Consider the following 6922-nt stretch of genomic DNA (forward strand, 5'->3'; position numbering starts at 1 on the left):
TTCTCTTTTATGTTCTTAATACTTCCTTAGCTGATATTAATTAGGATGTCAAATGCCAAATCTTCAGCCCTGACATGAAATCTAAACTGGCCCAACCCATCAAAGGATGTTTTGGTCTCCCACTTATCCCTGTACACATGGTGGACATATTTGAGTGAGACTTGGTGCTGGAGGTGTTCAATGCCATCAAGGATGATAGAGGCAAGTTTACACCTGTCTTTGTCATGTAGCAGTTGGTACCTCAGTTAAGTACCTCTTTTAGCTTCCCTTTTTCTCATCCAAGATTTTTCCTTTCCCCTCTTGTTGGTCTTGGCTTTCTTTTTGATCTCTTTTCTGGCTTTGTCTCTTTCATTAGGAAGGAGGAGAGAACTCCAATGAAAGTTGTTTCTACTAGAGAGCTGACATTATCGTCTCCCTCAACCCATGCACTGTGGCTGTTAGTCTCAAAGTCCTTATGGCTGTGATCCTTCAGGCCTTCCTTAATTTTGAGCCCCATTGTGGTTCTGGGCTTATCACTCCCGAGGGGCCAGAGTGATTTCCCGCCCCGGGACCAGCCTGGCAGACAGTTGCCTCCCAGCAGGGCCTGTGAGTGTGGCTGGAAGGCAGGGTGTGGGGAAGGGGGTGTCTGGAGCGGGGGTGGTGCTGGGCTGTGAGGGGGCAGGAAAGATCTGTGTGTTGGGGCACTAGGGAGTGGGGGTTCTGTGTGGGGTGCTGGACAGTTGTGGTGGGGCTGTGGGCAGGGGAGCTCTGGGCAGGGGTGGTGTGTGCATGGCACTGGGCATTTGTGGCAGGGTCTGGTGGGGGCGCTGGGCATAGTGAGTCGGGGGGGGGGACGACTCTGGGCATAGGGAATCGGAGGGGCATTCCAGTGTTGGGTGGGGGGGCTGTGTGGTGTGGCATGGGCCCACACCCGAGGGGAAGTGGCATGCTGGCAGCACAGGGCTGGGCGGACCACTGTGCGTCTGGCAACTGCCAGTTTGTAAATAGTGCCCTCACACTGGGCTGGGTGGAGCAGGGCTGCCCATGCCAGGCCCCTGGCCAGCCCCTCGCTCCGGGGACCGACCCCCCTGCACCATGCTCCATTGCCCCCATCGGGGCCCACAAATATGTTTGGCACCAGGCCCACAAAAGGTTAATCCGGCCCTGCTCATCAGATCTTACTTCCAGATAACAAATGGTTGCTCCACATCGTAGCTAAGAGGTCTCCGAGTCCTTGTTGGTCAGGCCAAGCATCCTCCTTTTGTCACCAATTTGCTTAGCAGATTTGGTGATCAATTCTTTTGCAACGAGTTTATTAATATACTTCTGGCCCAAGTATATATTGCCAAAATTGGTAAGGAGTAACTCTTCCTGGACCATCCTATAACTCTTGTGTTTTCCACAGAGCGAGTTGTATTTAGGTTGACTGGCTTGGATTTGCTCTGTGGTGTGTACCACTGTGCCGGCTGGGTTAGTCTCTTGTGTTGAGAGATACCTGATTTGATGCCACACCATCTGGCACACACTTCACAAGCCAATCATCAGCTGGGTCCTGTGATGTCAATCTCGTACACTTGGGGATTTAGATCCGTTTTCTCACACAGGGAGCATTGGAACTCCACAGTCGTCCCACCATGGTTACATTTAAGATGAATATTCAGAGCTGCTGGTTTTCCAGCATGATCCCCACAAAAGGGACATGCCGGATTGCTACCAGGAACCCTCACCAGAACCTTTCCCTGCACCCTGTTCTCGCTCTCTCTTTCTGTCACCGTGACAGCGGAGGCACTGGAATTCACAATGGTGTTACCATCAATTCTGTCTGCCCGGCTTGCGGAGCCGTCATATCTCCTTTCTTCTCACTGTCAGGAGTTGTTGCAACACCAGGTTCGGGAGATGTGCTGGGTCTCACAGACTCCCCAAACTCTGAGTCATTGATCTGCATATAGGCAACCAGGAAGAACTTCATGACCTTGGTCTGTGCTGTAGTAATGCTACTATTGACAGCACCATCAGCATCGAGTGTCTGTGAGGTACCCAGGAAGGGATACTCCTCACCATTGGTAATTACAGGGCTAGTGTTCTGGGCAACAGAATAAGCAAAAGAATCTGGTTTTACCTGTGCAATGGCCTACCTTAATACATGTAGTAGCTGTTCAGTTAAAAGAGGGACAGCCTTGTCTATTCTAGTTGAGCAACTGTCCTTGTCTATTCTAGCTGGGTAATTGCACAACCCTTTAAGCAGATGATTATATACAATTATCCCTGGCACTCCTTGTGGCCACGCCCTCCTAAGCAATGCATCTGGCTGTGTAGGCAGGAGGATGCCTGTTCCTGGCTTGATCATTACAGGATCAGTTTCCACTCTGCAGTGACATCCACACAAAGTCTGTGCTGAGATTCAGAATCCCCACATTGCTCAAAGCATGGATAGACTGAATGGTGTTCCTTGTCTGGGAAGAGGAAACTCAGAGCCAAACTACATGGCATGAACCTGGACAAAGACAATGAGTCTGAGTGAAATGTTCACAAGCCTCATCTTCATTCTCTGCTCTATGATTGCACCTCTTCTCACAGGTAAATGGCCAAAATGCACAAAGGTGACAAGTTAGAATAACAAGTACGTTTGGGGGAAGGGTGTCAATATCTTCTCTCGCTTTTTAACATTTATTGTATTCAAATTATGAAATTCAATCCAGTTTGTAAAAGGTTAAGAACAAGTGGTCTTGAGTTAGAAATCTTTGCTTGAGCTAATCCTGGAATAATCAGATTAAAAAGGAAATTTGTAAACAAATTATAGAAAGGGACTATCAAATCCAAAGGAGGATTTCAACTTTGGGACAAAGCGGATGATGTGTGTCTAGGATCTTTTGGTGGTATTTCCTAGTTTTCATTGACATCTAAAAGGGTGACCCTACAAGCCCTCTTTGGACCAGACTGCCTTAATGATGGTTCTGTCTGCGTTACAGCTGCAGGCTCAGAGTGCAAGTTAGAAAGTTTTTGTTACTAACATGTAAGCCTGACCTGAAAGGTGAAGCACAAGGCTGTAGATATCTTGGGGGACTGAAAGTGTTTTACTGCCTGCTCTTCTGTGCTGCTTATGCTGGAGCCAAGACACATCCCACCAAAGAAAGCCAGTGGGAATCATTCCCTTAACATCAGTAGCAGTTGGATCTCTGCTTCAAACCATGTATTCCACAACTCTTTAATCCCTCTAGGAAGGATCCTCACACAGTGCCTGTCAGCTCAGATTCATAGAATCAGAGGACTGGAAGGGACCTTGAGAGGTCATCTAGAGCAGTCTCCTGCGCACATGGCAGGACTAAATATTCATTGGGTTCTGTGTTTCATAAGTGTGTAGTCTCTGCTTCTGAATCATGCTGTATCTTGCCCGGCTCCTTCCTGCTCCATGCAGCTCTCAGGGGTGGCTAATAGTTTTGCATGAGCCAGGAACAGACTCTCCCTGGATTCTTTCATTACACAAAGTGTAAAAGTCTTTCATTTTCCCATAAAGGGGAAGAGGAGAAATGTTGACCCCATTTTAGTGATATGATTTAATGTTTTTAGGAAATGTCTTCCACACTCGCTGAATGTGGAATGGGGAAGCATATGACGACTGTTTTTAAAGTGTGACAAAACTGGCCAAATTTTGAAAAATTGCAAAAAAAAATCTCTCGTTTTAATTTTCCTGTGCATGAGGAGCAGAGAAGTTGACCACAATCCTTGTTCTGGAGTTTTAGGAAACCCGTTAGATCTTCCTATTCCTTTTCTCTGTTTCTAAATTGTCTTCTAAAGTTCTCAACCTTTCCAAACTACTGTACCTCTTTCAGGAGTCTGATTTGTCTTGCGCACCCACAAGTTTCACCTCACTTAAAAACTACTTGCTTACAAAATCAGACATAAAAATACAAGCGTCACAGCACACTGTCACTGAAAAATTGCTTACTTTCTCATTTTTACCATATATATTATAAAATAAATCATTTGGAATATAAATATTGTACTTACATTTCAGTGTACAGAGGAGTATAAACAAATCATTGTCTGTATGAAATTTTAGTTTGTACCGACTTTGCTAGTGCTTTTTATGTAGCCTCTTGTAAAACTAGGCAAATATCTAGATGAGTTGATGTATCCCCGGGAAGACCTCTGCGTACCCCCTGGGGGTACAGTACCCTTGGCTGAAAACAACTGTCTTAAACAACCACTTCTTGGAGCAGCTAGTAGCGGAGCACTCAAGAGGGGAGGCTATTCTTGACATAGTGACATCAGCTATAGCTACTTTTTAACCATCTCCTGCATGTTATTTAGGACTAAGCAGCAGTGAAAAGAATGTAATTACGTTCTACATCTACAAAGAAAGATACCAAAATTTAGCCCACAGACACTGACTTTTATGTAGGGGAACTTCCCAGAAATGAGGAGGCTTGTCAAAAAGAGCGTAAAGGGAAAAGGGAAGAAATTCAAATCCTTACACTTGGCATGGAGGCTCCTTAATTCTATCACAGAGATTCCCAAGGGCAATGCCAACCTCTAAATAGGGGAAAGGAACAGAAGGCAAGAAATGAACCAGAAGGGCAAGATTAATGGATTTTAAGGCCAGAAGAGCCCACTAGATTATCTAGTGTGACCTTCTGCATAACTTGGGCCCTACCAAATTCATGGCCATAAAAAAAATGTCCTGGACCATGAAATATGTTCCCCTCCCCTCCGTGAAATCTGGTCTTTGGTGTGCTTTTACCCTATACTACACAGATTTCATGGGGGAGAGCAGTGTTTCTCAAATTGGGGGTCCTGACCCAAAAGGGAATTGCAGGGGTGTCACGGGGTTATTTTAGGGGGGTCATGACATTATCACCCTTACTTCTGCGTTGCTGCCTTCAGAGCTGGGCAGCCGGAGAGTGGCGGCTGCTGACTTCAGGGCCCAGCTCTGCAGGCAGCAGCACAGAAGTAAGGGTGGCAATCCCATGCCGTGCCATCCTTCTGCGGTGCTGCTGACTGCAGCTCTGCTTTCAGAGCTGGGCTCCTGGCCAGCAGCCACCGCTCTCCAGCTGCCCAGCTCTGAAGGCAGCACCATCACCAGCAGTAGCACAGAAGTAAGGGTAGCAGTACCGCAACCCCCCCCTACAATAACGTTGCAACCCCCCTACAACTCCTGTAGGGGTCCTGACCCAAAAAATCACAACACTGTGAAATTTCAGATTTAAATTGCGGAAATCATGAAATTTATGATTTTAAAAATCCCATGACTGTGAAATTGACCAAAATGGACTATGAATTTGGTAAGGCCCTACGCATAACACAGGCCCGTTCCCCCTGCACTGAATCCAATGATTTGTGTTTGGCTAAAGCATGTCTTCCAGAAAGGCATCAGATCTTGATGTGAAGACATTAAGAGATGAAGACTCCACCTGGGTTAGTTTGTTCCCATGGTTAATCACCCTCACTGCTAACATTTGTTCCTAATGTCTAATTTGAATTTATCTGGCTTTAACTTTCTGCCATTGACTCTTGTTCTGCTTCCCCCTCCCTTAGATTAAAGAGCCCCTTAGCACCTGACATTGTCTCCCCATGGAGGTACAGCATAATAAAGCTCTGTAAGTCTCTCATGATCAGGCCTTTTCTTCAGTCCTTGAATAATTTTTGTATCTAGCTTCTGCGCCCTCTCCAGTTTTTCAACATTCTTTTCCAAATCTAGACTGCAGAACTGTATGCAGCAGTCCTGCATGGCTCTCCCCAGTGCTGTATACAGTGGTAACATCTCACAGACTATGGGCCAGAAGGGACCATCATGATCACCTCCCTCCTCCTAGTTACCACTCCCCTATTTATGATGGCTTTAACATCTCCTTTCTCCCAGGGTTAATCACAGGGTTTCCTCATTGTTTTTGACGAGGTGTCTGTGGCACAGGAGTGGCTGGAGGTGCTTATTAATAATTGTTGGTTTGGGTATTTAACAGAAACATTGAATTATGTATCCTGTGTTTTGAGTGTATGTTCCTGACCACAACCTGGGGAGTGACTCTGAGACCCCACAAGATGACAGAGAGCTACAGGGTCAGGTGTCTTTTATGATTCCTGGTAATTCATTTGAGGAAATCTCTTTCTTGCACTCCTCTGTCATGCTGGCTACACAGTTGTGCCTCTGGCTTCAGACTATGGGCAAGTCTACACTACCATGTTACACTGGCGTAGCTGCACTGCTGTAGTGCATCTGGTGAAGACACGCTATGCAGACGGGAGAGCGCTCGCCCGTTGGCACAATTACTCCACCTCTGCGAGAGGTGGAAGCTTTGGGCTTGGCTACACTTGCGAGTTAGAGCTCATTAAACAGCCCCGGGTGCCTTAACTCATGATGTGTCCACACTGGCAAGGCACATAGAGCACCTGGACTCTGTGGCTGGAGCGCTCCTGGTACTCCAACTCCACAAGAAGCATAACAATTGCTGGGCCCCGGCTGGAGTGCTGCGGCGCCAGTGTGGATGCCCTGGTCTGTTAGTGCACTCTGATCGGCCTCCAGAAGTGTCCCACAATGCCTGTTCTAGCCACTCTGGTCATCACTTTGAACTCTACTGCCCAGCCCTCAGGTGACCAACCGTCAGACCCTCCCTTTAAATTCTCTGGGAATTTTGAAAATCCCCTTCCTGTTTGCTCAGCCAGGAGTGCTCTCAGTGAATCTTTCCAGGTAACCATGCCTCCACGCGCCAGGCGATCCCTGGGATAGAGCAATGGCGAGGTGCTGGACCTCATCAGTGTTTGGGGGGGAGGAACTGTCCAGTCCCAGCTGTGCTCCAGCCATAGGAATTACAATACCTTCAGGCAAATATCAAGGGACATGATGGAAAGAGGCCATGCCCGGGACGCACTGCAGTGCAGGGTTAAAGTGAAGGAGCTGTGGAATGCCTACCGCAAAGCCCGCGAGGCAAACCGCCGCTCCAGTGCT

The sequence above is a fragment of the Eretmochelys imbricata genome, chromosome 10, assembly GCF_965152235.1.
Source record: "Eretmochelys imbricata isolate rEreImb1 chromosome 10, rEreImb1.hap1, whole genome shotgun sequence".
Lineage (NCBI taxonomy): Eukaryota > Metazoa > Chordata > Testudines > Cheloniidae > Eretmochelys > Eretmochelys imbricata.